Below are 19,846 nucleotides of genomic sequence, written 5' to 3'. Positions count from 1 at the left end.
GAATTACATATCCTTATCGTAGGTCTCCTCAGGCAATAGCAAAATTAATTATGATATACTTGGTCATCAGAAATGTAACAGGAGGGGGAACAAGACTCTTTTGAAGAGTATATAGCTGATTTTCTCCTAATCAAGATGAGTCCAATGAAATTTGCATTCATTTGGTAAATAAAGGAATATCCAGAATCTAGCATGTCATTGGTAAATTAGTAGATCTTTAAGAAATATCCAAAGGCAATGGAATGATAAAAACCATTTTTAAATATCTGAGAAGATGTCTATTCCCAATAAATTTGTTTATTCTAATAAAGTCATTCAAAATACTTTGTCATATCATTTGAATTTTTAAAAAAGGAATTACAAGTCAATTAAATGTGGAGTTAAGAACAATTACTTGGAATAATTAACTGGAATCTCCTCCACTTACCTACAAAGAGAGAGAAATAAAAATACTAATCAAGAAAGATTCTGAGAATCAAAGAAAAACATCAAATTATTCAAAATGAAATATGCACTGTGTAAATTACATGTTTTACAGTGATGACACCTTATTTGCAACATTTTCAAAATTTCAAATACAATCAAGCCAATAAATCACTTTATATACTTATACCTGGCATTAGAAAATTTCTACTGCCACATTTCACTTATTCTAATACTGACTGAAGACAGACACCTCATTTTTTCCCACTGTTTAGCCAGACATGAGAACTCTGAAGTTATACCCAAGAGCAGGATTCTGTTTTCAAATCCATACTTTGTGGAAGCTCAGTAAGAAGCACCGGTTAACGTTGTCATACGACTCATGTGGCAGATGGGTAAAAGGGCTGGGATGAGCTCTATTTTCAGGCTAATAAAAACCTAATTATTTCGGAATCAAAATGTTTTACTAATTTTTAAAGCAGTCCAAAAAAATGTAATGGCATTATGCCATTACAAATTTGAGTTCCAAAATTAAAAATGAGTTTAGTGTTTGATTTCATACAGCAAATTACATATCAAAAGTGATTTTAGGTGGGGTTTTAAAAATAGGTAATTATAGCACATCCTAATAGATGGAGAGACACAAGGTTCAAAGTGACAATTCTATTTTTAAATGGAAATTTATACAAGGGAGTCATCATATTTAAGAATATATTTTGTTTTGGGGCACCTGGGTGGTTCAGTCGGTTAAGCATCCGACTTTGGCTCAGGTCATGATTTCATGGTTTGTGAGTTCGAGCCTCACATGAGGCTCTGTGCTGACAGCTCAGAGCCTGGAACCTGCTTCAGATGCTGTGTCTCCCCCTCTCTCTGCCCCACCCCTGCTTGTGCTCTGTCTCTCTCATTCAAAAATGAATAAACATTAAAAAAAAACTAAAAAAAAAAGAATATATTTTGTTTCTTATAATTAAAACTGGAAGTAAAACTATGAGGCATGTAAATATCTTTGTTTTTTTTTTTTTGCCTTTTGATTTAAGGCCTTAAAAGTCACTTGCAAAAAAATTAGTTTGTTTTTTTTATTTTGAGAGAGAGAGAGAGAGAGAGAAAGAGAGAGAGAGAGATTGATTGAGATTGCACGAGCACAAGAGCAGGGGAGGGGCAGAGAGAGAGAGAGGGAGGAAGAGAATTCCAAGCAGGCCCCCCACTGCCAGCACAGAGCCCAACAATGGGCTCAATACCATGATCCGTGACACCAAGACTGGAGTCAAAATTAAGAGTCGAAGCTTAATCGACTGAACCACCCAGGTGCCCCTAAATGTCTTAAAACAACTTTTTATTTGCCAGAAAATGGTCTACTTTTAGGTTACTGAAATTCTAATATCTAAAATGACATTGATCCACCTACCCAAGAAAAAGAGAAATACAAACACAATATTATCCAACTTTTATCTTGGATATAAAACACATTACTTTTTCAATTACAAATAAAGTACTCTTTCCAAGTACTAAATGCATACTTCTCAATCACCTTAAAGAAAGTAATAAAATTATTTTTTAATTTTTTTTAAAGTTTGTTTATTTACTTTGAAAGAGAGAGAGAAAGAATGGGCTGGGAGGGGCACAGAGAGGGAGAGAGAGAGACAGTCCCAACAGGCTCCACCCTGCCAGCAAAGAGCTCCAACTCATGTGGGGCTCCAACTCATGTACCGAGACATCATGAATGATCTGATGGATCTAAAATCCACGAGTTAGATGCTTAACTGACTGAGCCACCCAAGTGTCCCATAAATTTGTTTTTAAAGTACACATTTATTAAGTTTCAAGGAAATATTTTATCCTTAACCTTCTCCTTTCTCCTTTTTTACTATTTAAAATACACTGAACTTGGAACTATCACCCCAACTAAAGAAAAAGTTCATACAATATTTTATGATGATGTCCAATAAGAGAAATTTAATAAATACTTATGTGAATGAAATGTACGGAGTAATAATCCATTTTTAAAATCCATACAGATTAAGTTGCCCTCTCTTGGGACACCAAAAACTAACCTCTGAACTAAAAGGTAATACCTGGAAATCATCTATGTGATGTCTAATGCCTCCACTCTACTTTTCATTAGGTTTCTACCTGTCAGGTAGAAAACAGAATACACTCTAGAAGATGTTTAAAAGATTTTAGCACAACTTGACCCGGGAATCTTGGCAGCCATTGTGAACTTAGGGACGATAATGGCATTTAATATGAGAAGCTAAAGTATACTTTAAAACAAATTAGTCGCTTAAAACACTTCACTTATGTTTACCTCCGTATCACCAGAGTTGTTGTAGCCTTCAATATATTTGCAATTCAGGGGGACATCCTAGTGTGCTAACAAACTAAAATAAACCTAGCATTTACCCCCGCTTTCTGGCAGCAATGGAAACATTTTTATTTGAGGCCTTTTCATACATTATTAATATTATACACCTTTTATCAAGGGATTAAATTATCTAACATAATCCTTAAACTATTCTGTATCTTAGAAATATTTTCCAATAATCTATTTTAACTGTTTAATCAGTATCTAGAAATTCAAGTCAATCATACTTTGGTAGCCAATTCAATATGTAGTATGTATGTAATTAATACCCAGCAATTTATGGCTGACTATAGCAATGGCTATTTTGATGAGAGCACATGGGAGGCTCTCATGTGAAGGTAACGAAATTGCCATCATTCTTAAGAAGTTTTGTTTATTTATAACTTGCTTAGAGATATCAGAAAAATTATATTTTATCCAAACACTATGTACTACAAATAATGGCATAATGAAGACATAAGACTCTCCTGGCCTAATCTGATTCTCTGCAAAGCAGATGTAGTTAGTACTTAGAAGTCTAGACAAAATATAAGGAAATTTATTTTAAAGTTTATCTTTGCCAATACTCCTGTGATGGCTTGGCAAAGGATTTCCAAATTGACAACTCAAATGTCCCAAGTTGAACTAAAGTTTACTCGATTGCTGGAACAAACTGTTAAAGCATACATAAAATCCCTAACAGAAGTACCCCCAAGCCCACCAAGAGTCCCTCAAAATTTACATAAAAACCAATATAAAGTCATTGAAAACAAACAAACAAACAAACAAACAAAATACTCACAAGCAACTGAATTATTCAACTGTGGAGTAAACCAAAATTCAAATTACATAAACAAGACTTCTATTTTTTTGTCTCACTCTATGAATTTACATGCAAAATTAGTGCTAAAGCAATATTTATAATTAGCACCTTTGTTAAACAAAAGAGATTCGTCTTATTTATTAAAAGAAAATCATATAAATCATAGCCACAGGGACATCTGTTGTCTCTGCAGAAATCATTACCGCTGTCATAAAATCACACCCCATTTCTAAATTATAACTTCATTTGGGAAAAATCAAAGACTTTCTATTGATGCAAAATTAACAGAGCTGGCCTAAGTCTTTTATAATTCCTTTTAAGATACTCCAGATTCTTCCTCCAAGCCTTGTAGTTTCAAAGCATACTCCAAGAGGCAATAAAGTTCTTTGAGACCACCCTGAAACTTCAAGATTGTCAGAGATTACAGACCAACCATTAGGTCTCTAGGATTCCAGCAATTATGGTGGTAGGGAAGAGGTGCCCTGGTCTACCCTTCCATCCATACATTTACCTACCCATCTACTCACCCACCCATACATTTGCCTACCTTACCAAATACACCCAACTGTATCCCGTGGTATATGATGGGGATAGTAAGACAGACCTAGTCTCTAGAGGTTCACACTTTTGAGCAGGGAAGAAATACAGTACTTGGAAGATTAGATAAAACTTGACTGAGAAGAGCAAAGGAACAAAAATGAAAACCACAGAAGAGAACCACAAAAAGTATAGACGAGCTTATACTTATCTTACAGGACAAGTTGTTCATCCTTATACGTGTTATATTTCCATTGATCCTGCATCAAAATCTTATTTAGATTTGTCTGGCACCAATGGCACATTTTTTTTTTGGCTAACGGCGTTATGCAGATACCAATCATGTTTTAGAAGTGGCCAAGGGTACAGTAATATTCTTTCTTCCTCTCTTAAAAAAGGTTCATACTTGAACAGACGAAACACACCTACGGTCCCACTGAGAGGGGAAAATCAAATATCAGGTCCATCAACATCGGAGAAGCAATAGGATCTTGAAAATATAATTATCATTTTCAGAGAGTACCCACAGTTTTTGTTAGAGAATCACATTTTTCTTAGTTTTATGATAAAAAAAAAGTGCAGCCAACAACTTGGATTCTATGTCTGTTGTTTGCATAATGTATCAACAGGACACAAGAAGCAGAATTTTAACAAGATTGATCACAGGAGAGCTGATAACTGCATCTGTAATGTTTTTTTTTAAATCCCCAGAGCCGAACACAGTTTACCACCACATCCAAGAGCTTCAATGTTGTTACGAAGTTCAGTAACTGCTTTAAGACTACCTGTGAAGGATGCCAAGTAGCTTCTAAAAGCTTTTGGATGTCACTGATATAATACAAAGGGGGGAGGGGTCTTATCTAAAGCAGGCAGGGAAATTGCTCAGTTTTATAAAATGCACTGGCATGTGATTGTCAAACGGTGTTCAGCTCCAAGCATGTAGAAAGAGGGCTAACAGTAAGGATCTGTGTGTTTTTACTTTGTAACTCCTATTGTCTGAGCCAGATTCTCCCAAAGACCTTATTTTATTCCGATTACTGCAACATCACTGCCAATGAATGTAGAGCAGACTTGGTCACTCCTTTGCTGAAGTCAGCCAAGAGAATATTCTGTTGGAGAAAGTAACGTTCGCCTCAAAGGCTTGGAAGCCAAGGGAAAAACTGAGACACATACAAGACAATAATATATAAACCAATTAACTAGCCTCTCAGGAAAAGCATCTTCACTCTCATCAAATTGTGTATTACCTGGCAATATAAATTGAAAATCTATTTATAGAATAGTCAGGCTAAATGTTTTATTGCTAAAACAAAAGTAGTAAGGGTCACAGAATGCAAAATCCTAGGAAACATGTCTTTCTTTTTTTTTTTTTCCAGAAGCTGTTTAATATGCTTTTGATACAGATTACTTTCTTGTCAATGGTTCTTTTGTCTTTCTTAAAACTACATCTGCACAACAACTGGGTCACCTTGAATTTCAAGTACAACATTGCCTGTAAATTTAATTTAACATCATATTATCCATAATTACCATAAACAGGAGGCAGGTGTGACCCTACTGTGAAGCTGGAGGGCCCTTGGACAGGATGGGCTAACAGACTCACTGAAGGCTACTGAGTTGACGAAAGGCTGTGAGGATGACCTGGCTATTAAAATATTATTGCAATCATATGCTTCTTGAGGAAGCAGTACTTCCAAATCAAGAGGAAGGATAGCCCCATTCCTCTGAAGACTTCATTTCATCTCTGGATTTCAGTTTTTCACAGATAGCATCTACGGAGGGCAAACAAGAAAGCAACCGGTCTGAACGCTGGAAGGATTTCCTCAGAAAAGGCAGAGAAAAATTTGAGGGCTGTGTATAAATATTCAGAGCTCATCCGGTAAAATCTCCAACAGAAGATTTGCTCTAGTTGAAAATTAAGTTTTTTATTATTTAGGTTTTTAAATGCCATTAGGGTTACCAAGAAAGAAAGAGACTCTTCCTAATACAATGTGTCTCATATCATGTAAACGTTCCAGGCCATACACTGGTCTGGTCATTTATCAGCTGCGTTGTTCAGGAGATACCCAAAGTAGGAAGGTAGTTGCCTCACTACACATGGAAGTTTGCTTTTGAATCTAAGATTCTTTCATTTAAAGGTCAGGCAATTTGGCAGAGAAGGAGCCTACATCAGAACTCAGATCTAGGCAAATTAGTTCCTGCACTTCCTTTAACATCTAGACTCTCGGAATACCTGATTAACAAACAGGTCTCTACTCTGATCCACTTCACAGAAAGCCTAGGACTCTCTTTCTGATAAGAGTCGATGCTATTTGCTTGCTTAAAAATGTTTGGTGACTCCTAAGCCCTCGGAGGACTTAAGAAGTCCAGTCTGTCTAAAGTGACATATTCTGGCCTCCAGCCCTGGTCTACACGGTCTCCTAACCACTCTTTTCTTCCTTCCCTGAGAATGCCCTCCTGTGTTACCATGGGGAGGTCACAGAGCCTGCAGCTGTGATACCAGCTCTTTCTCCCTGTTTCAAAAAGGCATCTTTGTTTTTATCTTTTTTCCATGTGGAATTCTATATAAGGTTTCAGTTTAAAACGGTATAGCTTTAAAAAACTACCGCTACAGATAAACACCCCGTCATGCTCACGTGTAACAGCACTCTTTCTAGGACTCCCATGCTTTCCTGCCTCAGACACCCACCCTCAGCTTCCCCATCCCCCTCCTGCCAGATGCCACTTCATCTTTCAGGGGTCTCAAACAATTGCAACCTTTTTCTATGAAGGTTTCTTTAATTCCTAAGGCTGAATTATTTGCTCTCTCTCTGCTCCCATTCTAATCCATGCCTCTCTTCTAGCACTTTATACCTTGCAAAATAGCTAATATTGGACAAGCCTGCCCCATATGCAATTAGCTCCCCAAGGCCAGGGGTAGGCCTTATTTTATCTTTATCACTCCTGCTATTAGCACAGTCAAAACTCAACAAAAGTTTGAGTGAATGGAAGCCATTGATTTTCAAGCTGTAATCCACGCATACCAGTATTGTATTCAAGATTCAAGAGTATGCTGTAAAAGTAACTATGATAATACTCTCCCTACTTTTTTGAGCACTTTTCGTAATCCTTGCACACTTTTCATAATCCTTGCCTTACAAGTATGAGCTTGTGACCAAGGAGAGAGGTAGGGGAGGGAAATTTCCTTTAGGAAATGATCTCTATAGACATGATGATAGAAATCATGGAAATTAGGAGCTGCCAATTAGATTGGCCTCTCTAAATGTCTCTTTCCACTTATAGCAAAGAGATTCTGAATTTATTTTTTTAAATTAAGGCTCCATTTTCATTGTAGAGAAAAGGAACACTACCATGGGCAAGGCATTGTTAGGCATATTGTGTGTGTTGTTTCATTTCATACAACACTGCAAATAAGGTTAATCTATTATTTCCATTTTATAAACAATAACTGAACAATGGAAACATTAAAATCATTCAGTCTCTGAGTGCCAGTAAATTTTATATGGTCATCCCTGTTGCATCTTGACTGGTTCTTTTATTTATTTATTCATTAATTCATGTATTATTTGTTCATGAAATTTACTTAGCATATAATATATGCCTTTAATATACAAAAGCTTCCTGCATGCTCATAACTTGGATAGACTGCAAATCTGCAATTTCTAATTCCAAGTTGTTTCGATTTTAAATTTAGAAACCAGTCACCTTAGATTAAGCCACGTTTTGAACTCAGTAAAGATGCAATTGGAAAAAAACATCAGTATCCTTACTGGTACATTGTACTTATAAAATATAATGTGCCCAAATCATTTTCTTGGGCTATTTTAAGTAATGCTACTGTAATGTCTTAAAATGTTGGTCTATCCATTGTTTGCAAAATCTTTAAGTTCTTAAAATCTCCACAAACATTAGCTGATATCACATAATAAAACGTCTGACAATTCCAAATTTCTATTCCTTTTAGTTTGACATAACTTTATTTTAAATTACTTCTAATACATTTAAGGCAATTTTGGATTTAAAATTTCCTTTTCGGTTTTGTTTGTTTTAAAATGCACCTCTCTGGCCAAGATTTTGGTAAGCCAAATTTCAGACTAAGAACACATTTTAGAAGTTTCCTCAATAATTCAGAATGACTGCAGTAACCCCCGTAATATCACTACTTGTTAGCTCAAAGATTTGGCTATACCACAAGTTACATCATGTTCCTGGAAACGTAATTGCTGGGAAACAGTCAAACCTGGTCCACTACAGCTTGCTTGCACCAATTGTGGTATTTCTACCCCCAACACCGGTATTACAAAGTAGTTCCCTGGACACAGAACAAGAAGCAGATCTTTATTAACTACAGTTGCCTAACAAAGCAAATTGCTTGAAAGGCTAGCTAGGAAGAATGCTGTGGCTAGAAACCATCCTTTCTACATAACCTCTGTCTAAATTTGTCAAACCAAACTCCAAAATTCTCCTGAAGTTTCCAGTTCTGTGTTGTATTCATTTGTGACAGGTGTTAAATTGTGATTCACAGCTTCTATCAGATACATATTGTTGAAGGCAATATATGATAGCAGTTTTGCTACACATAAAATACAGGTTATTTACCTTAGAGTAAATAGGTTAGGGGCCAAGGAGAAAAAACCCACCATAACTTGGTCATTATTTCCATTTTGGCTAGTCTTTCTGTCACAGAAGGAGTATGGGAGCTGAGTGAAATCTGCCAAGATTGTAGGTTCAGTTCTGCATCCTGCCTCTCAGTCAGGAAGAGACGGAGTCACTATTTCTTTGTGTAACTGCTCACTGGGATACAAAGGGCCAACTCACCTGAAGGAAATGTTAAAATCAGAATAAAAATCACCTTTGTAGGTCCAAGCAATTTCTATAGTTCTTGTCGTCCTACTTGATTGATATTTCCTGCATAATGTAAGACTGACTCCTTTCCTCATGCAAGGGTGCCTATTAGAGTAAGATTATATGTGTCATAAAGAGAACAGTTCAAAATATCTACATTTTCACATAGTTCATGGTTTCCATGGAGATTGAGAATAAACAGACCTATAAAGAATGACTAACTCCAATGTTCTTACTGTGTAACCGTTAGGTAGTAAGCCCCCTGAGAGACCAAAAAAATAAGTGTGCTTGCTCACCCGAAACATACAATTAGATTAAAATAGGATAAAAGAGTTCGATAATAAAAAATAATGTGAAATGTGTAACAGTTTGAGTGAAAAACAGAAAAGACCTAGACATTATAGGGCTAATTACCAGATTAAAGATACAGGCAGTAGAGCGGTCCAGGGATTGGGAGAAGGAAGGGATCACTTTAGACCAGTCAGTCAAAAAAAAAGTCATAGAAGAGATGGGGTTGATTTTAGCGATTTTAAAATCACTAAATTTAGTGGGCTAAATTTCGATAGATGAATAAAGGGCAGGAAGCAAGCCCAATGGAGGGGAAACATACGGCTTGCTGAAGAATGACAAGTAAGCTGGCCTGGATACAACAGTTTAGTTAGGAGAGCAGTGGACAGTGAGGATGGCACAGCAGGTCACCTACATGTGTGACGGCCTGGGCAGCCACATGCAGGAGGCTGGACATTCTCAGCGAGTGCTACGGTGTCCGGCCCACTACAGTGCTTCACATTTATATCGTTTACATTGTCATGTTTCAGTATCTCAATAACCCAGAGAACTGGGTATTTAGATCAGGAGATCTAGAGGTGATGAGACCCACTCATTAGTAGAAGCATGACCACCTCAGACTCTTGACTAGCAAAGTCTGTGCTCTTGCCACCAGGGGCCCTGGTGATTTTTTTGAAGAAGGAAGGGATGTGAACAATTTAGCATCCCAGGAAACATAGTGTAGCCAGCTGGTGTTGAGGGACTGCATTAAGCACAACTGGTCAGCAGTTCCACTGGAAGATTCAGCAATCTGAGGGAGATTGATTAGTTCACGTAACCGTGAAAGAGATCAATGGCGCTAGACTAATACCAGCATGGCAAAATTAATCAATATCTTAGTCATGTTTCTCTCTTGAGTGCTGACCTCATTCTCTCCTACTGCATGTTGAATGTTTCCCTCCATTCAACATGGGGGAGGGGGGGTGGGCAGGTGGGAAGAAGGGAGCCAGCAGCTTAGCCATCACAAAGAAGGATGAGACCCCTAACATCTTTGAATAAAATCTCAGGAAAGGATTCTGATTGGTCTTATTTGTGGCCAGGAGGTAGAGTGCTGAAACTGACAGTAAAGCAGAATCTTAAAATATTGTGGAAGGAGAAGTGCCCCAAAAGGATATGGGATGCTGTTCTCAGAAAATATTGAGGACGAGCTGCTGGAAAGACAACATTTACTACAACCGGTAATCACTCAAGGCAAACTAAATCACCAGGATAAAGTCTTCATGACTGAAGACTACAGACACAGCATGGATCATGCATTTAATGTTATCTCGAGTTAATTCAGTATTCTGTAACTGAGTTTGCATTTTTATTTGCAGAGAGAAGCATTGCTTATCATGCTAATGCTAGGGTGATTTCCAAATTTATCCCCCATCTTTCTCTCCCGGTTCATGTCTTATTTTTAGTAATTACTTTGGAAAAGATGATTTGTTTTGTTTCCCATGTTTTTATAATATACTTTCATAATCACCTTGCAGTCAAAATTCTACATTGTGTCATTTATATTCTTGTCCACACCAGTCTTCCCCAGAGACAACTGGCCTTTTATCAGGGTGACTGTACAATGTGGAAAAGGAAATATGAGGACTTTCAGAGATTACTGGACTGTGGCTCTGAACTAAAATGAATTCTAAGAAGCCAAAACTATCTTGGTGGCCCAATAATCAGAGTAGAGGCAATCAATGGAATTTTAGCTTAGGTCTTTCTTACAGAGGGTATAGTGTATCTCCAAACCCAATCTGAAGTTCTTCTCCCATTTCTGGAACACATAACTGGAAGAGACATACTCAACATCTGGCAGAATCCCCATATTGTCGGGGATACAGAATCTATTTTGTATTCTTTTTTTTTTTTCCTTTCATTTTGAGTGGCAGAACTTATATACCAAGCCTGCTCAGAATAGCTCTTTGATTTTTAATTTTTTTTTTCAACGTTTATTTATTTTTTGGGACAGAGAGACAGAGCATGAATGGGGGAGGGGCAGAGAGAGAGGGAGACACAGAATCGGAAACAGGCTCCAGGCTCTGAGCCATCAGCCCAGAGCCTGACGCGGGGCTCGAACTCAAGGACCGCGAGATCGTGACCTGGCTGAAGTCGGACACTCAACCGACTGCGCCACCCAGGCGCCCCAGAATAGCTCTTTGATTTTTAAGGGTAACTGCCTACGTGTACATATACATCTAAATATAAAGATATATAGAGGCAAATACTATGCTGTTTCTTAAATAACAGAGATCTTAAGAAACCTAAGGAAGTGGGTGTTCCATTTTTTTCTTAAGCTTATTTTGTAAGCAACTGGACGCTAATCCGATTAAAGGAACAATAGTAATTTTTAGATTCTACGATGTCAGATAAACTGATGAAATACAGTTTTTAAACTGTAGCTTGAATTTCGTCCTTGTGAACGCTTGCTTCCAAGAAGAATGAAGAGACAAGTTGAAGCCAGCGACTTCTGGAATGGACCCCTTTTTGGTGAGTTCGGACGGCACTGTACCATCTTTTCTCTTCCCCCACATCCCTCTAGCCATGTGCGGGGAATTTTCTCCTTTTGTCGGTTAACACTCTTCCTCATCTGGATTGCCTTCAACTATGTGACAACAAAGAACTCAGGCACCAAAATAGCAGCAGCTACATATCCTCTGTATGACAGTGTAATTTCTTCTGCCTTAAGGCTGTGTCTAGCACTGAAATCAGAGTCTGTTTACTTCGATCTGGTGCTACATTACACTGGGAGGGATTTAACTCTTCCTTATAAACACACAGGGGAATTATCTCTCGGCTCTGTTTAGCTTAGAATCGGAGATGAAATTGTGCAGTTCTTTTTGCTGCTGAGCCAATCGTGCCATTGCACAAAAACTTACCTTCCAACTTTATTAGACAAGCAAGGATACTGTGCCGTCTCTGAAAAAGCTCAGCAACACAATTATTAGAATCAACGCAGAACATTTTTGTTGGCTATGAATACAGGAAATTAATCTTGAAGTTTTCCCCCTTGACTTGAGGGTTTAGTTTTCTCTTCAGATGTTTCTGCTAGGGCATAAGCACTTCTGAATTAAAGAGTTTTTACAAAAGAAAATTTGTCTAGGGACAGTACATATGTGTAAAGCTGTGTTGACTGTCAAAACATTCTAAGTGACTCTGCTCCTTTATAAACCAGTGTTCTATAATCTCCCATTCAGAAAAAGCCAGTCATCTTTAACACCACTTTCTGTCTTACCCATAATCAGCTAATAATCTCCATGTCAACTGGATTCTGTTTCTGAGATACCTCTCTCAGCTGGTCCCTCCTCTCTATGCCCAGTTCTAGCTTTTAGGTTCTTATAATCTTGTGCCTGAATCTTTAGAAAAGTCTACTAATTTAATTCTTGACTTCCGTTTTTCTCCCTTCAAGTTCGTTTTCTAAATTATGTGTAAATATTACAGTCTGGTTTAAAAGACTATGGTAAATCCCACCACATTGAGGCCCATGGATGTATTCCACATACAGAGAACGGCTCCTGGCACAGAATGGGCACTTAATGTTTGTTTAATGAATGAGTACGCTCTCCTTGTTGACAGGATGGGAAATCACTATTTCTTTTTTTTTTTTTTTTAATTTTTTTAGTCTCTATTTATTTTTGAAAGAGAGACAGAGACAGAGGGCACAGAGACAGAGGGAAAGACAGAGAGAGAGGGAGACACAGAATCCAAAGCAGGCTCCAGGCTTGCAGATGTCAACACAGAGCCCGACACAGGGCTCAAACCCACGAACTGCGAGATCACGACCTGAGCCAAAGTCAGACACTTAACCGACTGAGCCACCCAGGCGCCCCGGGGAAATCACTATTTCTTATATCCAATGTGGTATGTGGGTAAAGTCTCTAGCTTGAACTCTACCTAACCCTGTTGTTTTAATTAAATTCTCACAAAAACAGGTCAGATAGATATTAACATTATCATTTTAAATATGAAGAAATTGAGACTCTGAGTAATTACATAACTTTCCCAAAGTCACAAGACTAGTAAATAGCAAGGCTAGAGCTTGAAGTCTGATTTTTTTAAGTCTGAATTCTTAACCTAATCTGCCCTTACACCTATAGTATTAGGCTCAAAGTTTTTTCTGCTCCCTTGTTTTAATATTTTACTGTATTATTTGATATAAACAAAAGAATACATGCCACATCTATGGATTACAGAGGAAGGGAGGGAGGAATATAAGCAATAGTGGGCAGAATATCCAAATGGACACCTAACCAAATAGGAAAATAAACTTAAGAAAAGATGTTCAGTATCATTGACATTAGGAAATGCAAAAGAAAACAAGGAGATATCACCACACAGTTATTAAAATGGCTCAAGTCCAAACCACTAAGACCACCAATTCCTGGTAAGGATGCAAAGCATCAGCAATTCTCATTCATTGATAGTGAGAATGAAAAATGGTATAACCACTTTGTAAGACAGTTTGGCAAGTTTCTTGAGGAACTAAATATAGTCTTCACATATGACCCAGCAATCGTACTTCTAGGTAATTACTCAACTGATGTGAAAACTTGAGTTCCTACTACAGCCTGTATACAAATGTTTACAGCAACTTTATGCATAATTATAAAAACTGGAAGCAACGAAGACGCCCCTCAGTAGGTAAACTGATAAATGGGTATAGCCATACAATGGAATATTAAAAGAAAAGAGCTATCAAACCATGAAAAGACAGGGGTCAATCTTAAATGCATAATGCTAAGTAAAAAAAAAAAAAAAAAAAAAAAAAAAAAAAGCCAGTCTGAAAAAGCTACATATTGTATGATTCCAACTATGTGATATTTTGGAAAAAGCAAAAATACAGAGGCAGTAAAGATTAGTGGCTGCCCCTTTCTGAGTGGGAGAGTTAAGTAGAACATGGAAGATTTTTTTTGGAGGTGAGATTATTCTGCAGGTTGCTGTAAAGGTAGCTCCAAGACATTAAGTGTTGTCAAAATCCATAGAACTTTACAGGACAGAGTAAATTCTAATGCATGCAAAAAAAAAAAAAAATCCAACAGCAGGTTGAGGGATCCTAGGATGGAGTGCAGAAAGTGACAAAAGAATCTGAATGTATTTAGAGCGTATGAAACAACCTCACTAAAGGGTATAAAGGCATAAGGTGCTGACTTAAGTACCTTTGGAAATAAACAGTCTGGAAGACTAAAATCAAAAGGAACTGTACATAGGAACTACATTCCAGTCAATAACATTGTTTCTTGTAGGGGTATACATGAATAATTGTGAAACCACTCTACATGTATACTGAAGTTGAACGATTAAACATATGGATGGTGAGAGCCAGGTCTCTCACCATTGGAGATGAAGGTTATATACAAGCAAGGATAAAAGGCTAAAATGATTCATCTAGAAATGAATTAGAGCTGAATCAGTATGAACTCATATTTAGCTTAACAGAGATACAGAAGGTTATATATAAAAAATATTTACAGGTATACATATTTATGTGCATATTTCCTTGATCTGTCAACTGAGAGGGTCTAGAAGCAACAACGCTCCAAGAGCAATGAGCACACCAGATCCATACCTTGGTGTCTTGGTGTCTGCTCTCCAATAAAAGGAACGTGGCAGGGCTCCTTAGGGAAATAGCTGATTCTAGGGCTGGGATAGGAATTGTACAAGGCGAGTCTGGAGCACTTTGGACTGCCAGACATTTAGGAATTGCCAAAGAAAGCCCTAAAATACAAAAACCCCAATACCTCCCAAACTTGACAATGACAAGGGTATGTCAAAGGGACATCCTGCCAACTAAAACCAGAAACGATTCAAGTGACAAAATGGTGTTAGATTGTAACCCAAAGTATGAAATAAATATCCAAGTCCATACTGATATAATTGGACAGATTAAAAAATGGGGGAGAAGAGACAAATCTCCCACGCAGAAGAATTCCATGTAGTTTATGCAGATACTCCATTCTTAAAGTGGTAGAACATAAATCCTTACTCTTTCAGTGTGGCTCTGCACAGTGACTTGTTCCAAAGAGGACAGTAGGAAAGGGAACAAGAATAACTACCGTGGAAAAACCTGACAGACACTACCTCAGGCACTGGATCAAAGATAATGCCAACAGCGATAAGACATGTTGATGGGATATACCCTTGATATGATGTGATGTGGCATTTTTACCACTGTCACCTTTCTGCTAAGTCTAATCATGAGATAAAAACATCAGATGAATTCCTATTGAAGGACATTCTATAAAATACCTGGCCAGCATCCAAGCAGTCAAGGTCATCAAAAACAAGTAAGAAACCCAAAACAACACAGCAAGGAAAGTCTGAGAAACATTCTGAAAGAAGCCTACGGAGACATGTTAAGTAAATGTACTTTGGTATCCCGAATGGGCTACGGAAACAGAAAAAGCTATTAGGCAAAAAAAACAAAACAAAAACAAACAAAAAAAACCCCACCACACACACACACACACACACACACACACACACACGGAAATCTGTCTGAATAAACTATGAATTTTAGTTAATAACAATGCATCAACATCTGTTATTCATTGTGGCAAGGGTACCATGCTAAGGTAAGACAAGAGAAACTGGATATGGGAGATACAGAACTTTCTGTAATATCTATGCAATAATTTTGTGAATCTAAAAATCATTCTAAAATTTAAAGTTGATTTTGATAAATACTTACGTATCTATGAAAGTACCTATGAATGTACCATCCAATCAAGAACTAGAACATTGTTAGGGCACCTGGCTGGCTCAGTTGCTGGAACGTGTGAATCTTCATCTCCGGGTCATGAGTTCAAGTACCATGTTGGGTGTAGAGATTAAAAATAAAATCTTAACGGGGCGCCTGGGTGGCTCAGTTGGTTGAGCATCCGACTTCAGCTCGGGTCACGATCTCACACTCCGTGGGTTCAGGCCCCGCGTCAGGCTCTGTGCTGATGGCTCAGAGCCTGTAGCCCACTTCAGATTCTGTGCCTCCCCCTTTCTCTGCCCCTCCCCTGCTCATGCTCTCTTTCTGTCTCAAAAATAAATAAAAACATTAAAAAAAATCTTAACAAAAATAACTAGAACATCGTCTATAAATTTGCATCCGTCCATTGCTCCTTCCCTCCCCTCTCTCCCTGCCCACCTGCTGCCCCTTTGCCTTTGAAAAAAGCCATGATGCTAAACTTTGTGATTATTACTTCTTTCCTGGTTTTGTGAGTCTTATACAAGTGTGCTGGTGTACCTTTAAAAGCTTTGCTCGTTTTTGAGCTTTATAAAAATAGCACTGTATTTGACACTGTCTTCTGAGACTCACACCGGATTATAAGAAAGTTTATTACAGTATTGTTTATAAGAGCAAAATCTAGAAACAAAACAAATGTCCCAGAGCAGATGCATGAGTAAGTAAATCGTGGTATATTTACACAATTACATCGTGAAATATTACACAAAAGTGAAACATATGAACTATACACAGCCACGTGGGTGAACGTTACAATGGGGTGAAAATGCGTCAAGGCTTTCATCTGATGCACAAGGTCCTTGCCAAAGGGCTGCAATCTACACCTATCTCACTTCCTTGAAACCTATATTCCAGTCGCACCAAACTTCTCAGTTACCTAAACATCCCACTCTCTCCAACACTCACTTGCCTTTTTTTTTTTTTATAAAAGCTGTTTTGAGATATAATGCCCATACCACAGAATTCACCCATTTAAAGTACACAATTCAATAGCTTTTAGTATATTCAACAGAGATGTGCAACCATCACCGTAATCAGTTTTAGAGTACCTTTTATCACACCACAAGAAATCAACGCACGTTTCCTTCCACGCCCATCCCCAGCCCTAGGCAACCACCAATTTATTTTTCTCTCTGGATTTTCCTGTTCTGGACGTTTCATTTAAACAGTATCATAGCGTATGTGGCACCTCTCAGTGCCCATGTCTCTGATCATCTCCCCAGTTCCCATGGCCCTCCATTTAGGCACTATTATTGTACTTTTCACACTGTATTACAATTATCCCTGTGTACCTCCCCTTCCCCATGCACTACTGAACTCCCTAGGCACAGGGATAGAACTTTGTTCATCTTTGGGTTTGCAGGACCTAGCAGAATTTGACCAGCAATAACTACTCAACAAATATTTGTCAAATCAATGAAGATTCTTCTCATTTGTCCAATTTACACTTATTACACAAAACAAGTAGGCAATAGTGTAGAAACAGTACAAATTAACACAGTGTTATGACCCCAAACCTGGGTTGACGTAGGATTTCTACATTTGAAAGCTTAGTAGCCTTGGGCAAGTCACTTAACCACTCCAAATCCCACTTGCAACTTGATGATGATACGTACTCATTCGGTTATTGACTTCAATAAGTTCTGTTTGTAAAGAATTTAACTCAATAGTGGTAGCCACTACCAATAATAATGGCCATGAACAGAGCGGTGAGAGAAGGGAGACGGACCCTAAAGAACATCTGGTTCAAATCCCTAGTTTTACAAATGAAGAAGCTGACAAATGGAGATTAGGGGAGATTCCAGAGGCCACATGGCCTCTTGAAGAAGGAGTGTGGCGTGACGGAGAGACCCCACAGTGTGCAGTATAGCACACACCCTATGTTGATTCCTGGCTCTGCTCCTTACTAGTTAAGTGTCCTTGGGAAAATTACTAAATGTTCTAAACATCAATTTCCTCTGAGTATAAGAGGACAATAAATATCTAGCTTACAAAGAATTTTGAGAATTAAATGAGAAAATGCTTATCTAGGCTCTTGACTGTGGTGGTGATGAGCACACAATTGAACGATACAATGACAAATTAATTGACTGGCAGATAGAAAGTTCTGGAAGAAAAAATGTTATTTCACAGAAAAGAAGATAGAAACAATTTTAAAAGGGAGATTAAATTTTAGGAAAAATGATTTATAGTCAGCCTGAAGTAGGAACAGTACCTTGTAAATATCAATGGGTAAAAAATGCAGGATCTCTGTTTATGAAACTAATTACTGTTCATCTTGCCCTCTCTTCTAACTGGCTTGTCTTTAAACTTCCTAGTATTTTTTTTTCTGATATTCCTGGAGCAGATCCTAAGAAACAAATGTTCTCTCTGAAGCCTCTAGAAGACTATCAAACAGTTTTCCTTCAAAAATGAACACCTTAAGTTTGGCAACAAACTTCAAGGTGAGGAAGCAGGTGTTAACACAGAACTATAACACTGTTTAAAAAGAACATTCTAGGGGCTGGTGCCTGGGTGGCTCAGTCGGTTAAGTGTCCGACTTCAGCTCAGGTCATGATCTCGCGGTTTGTGGGTTTGAGCCCCGCATCAGGCTCTGTGCTGACAGCTCAGAGTCTGGAGCCTGCATCGGATTATGTGTCTCCCTCTCTTTCGGCCTCCCCGCCCCCCTCTCTCTCTCTCAAAAATGAATAAACATTAAAAATATTTTTAAAAAGAATATTCTATTCCCATCATGTTCTTCTCTCTATAGAGTGTTTGGTTATTTACTAAACAGGGGCTCAACCCTCATTAATGAAATAGTAGCATACTTAAATTACAATCGCCCCGACAGACAGAAGTTGTAGGTCACCATCTAAAGCACAGTCTCTAAATGCCTATAATTGGATAATATATGAAGATGTCAGGAAACTGTAAAGAATACGCAGTGGCATTTTACCTCCCTCTCCTCTTATTTACTGGCTCCCTTAGTCCTATCCAAGACTGATTTCTGAACCTCATACCTCATTTTTCCCTCTCAATTTTTAGCTTGGCTGGTTTACACGGATTGTTAATTAAGCAAGTATTTATTGAACCTTACTTTACACTAGGCATCATTCTGGCTGATGCAGACCAAAAAAAAAAAAAAAAAAAAAAAAATGGATACCCTTCTCCTGAGGAGCTTATATTCTCATGAGATGAGCTAAGAAAAAAACCAAACAAATGAATATGTGATATGTGAAGAAGTGCTATGTAGGAAAAAAAAAAAAACTGGTAAAGAAGAGTGGTTGAGGGAAGGGGCATCAGAAAAGGCCTCTTTAATAAAGTGACAGCTGAGAAAATTCCTCAAGGATGTGGGGAAGTGAGCCATGGGGATATCTGGGCAGAGGGAATGGCAGGTATCAAAGCTCTGAGATGAGATTCTACTTATTGAGTTCAAGGACCAGGAGGAGGGCAGTGTGGCTGGAGTTGATGGAGCTAAAGGCGAAATGTTAGAAGATGAAGCCAAGGAAGTGGGAGAATCCAGATTATACAGTGCTTCTGTTTTTACCATGAAGAGCCATGGGCAGTTTTGGAGTTATCATCTGACGTCCATCTTTGAAAGCTTCCTCAGGTTACTGGAGAAAATAAAGTATGGGAGAGCAAAGGGGTAGGGGGGAGTGGGGGAGATCAGGGAGAAGGTCAGAGACCATTACCATTGCATGTGAGAAATGCTGGTGGGAGCAGTGGTGTTGATGAGATGTGACTGTGTTCTAAATACATTTGAAAAAACAATCTTAATAACACACTCCTTTACATCATAACACATTCCTTTTAAATCCAGTCCAAGAAGTTCTCAAGAAAAGTCTTGATAGAACTCTGT

General features: G+C 38.0%; 1 protein-coding gene and 1 long non-coding RNA gene across 6 annotated transcripts in view; both read right to left on the bottom strand.

The window, feature by feature from the left end:
* Positions 1 to 19,846, bottom strand: part of ARL15 (ADP ribosylation factor like GTPase 15) — a 406,131-nt gene that overhangs the window by 139,704 nt on the left and 246,581 nt on the right. The gene's annotated exons all lie outside the window — the stretch shown is intronic.
* Positions 1,530 to 10,806, bottom strand: LOC128311221 (uncharacterized). The gene is made up of 2 exons (XR_008289389.1): positions 8,943 to 10,806; positions 1,530 to 5,896 (listed from the first exon to the last, which is right to left on the bottom strand). It is a non-coding gene; the product is annotated as an uncharacterized LOC128311221 (long non-coding RNA).

This window comes from Acinonyx jubatus, chromosome A1 (genome assembly GCF_027475565.1).
Source record: "Acinonyx jubatus isolate Ajub_Pintada_27869175 chromosome A1, VMU_Ajub_asm_v1.0, whole genome shotgun sequence".
NCBI lineage: Eukaryota > Metazoa > Chordata > Mammalia > Carnivora > Felidae > Acinonyx > Acinonyx jubatus.
Note: the sequence above shows the minus strand (reverse complement) of the source record. Positions and strands in the feature narration are given on the sequence as shown.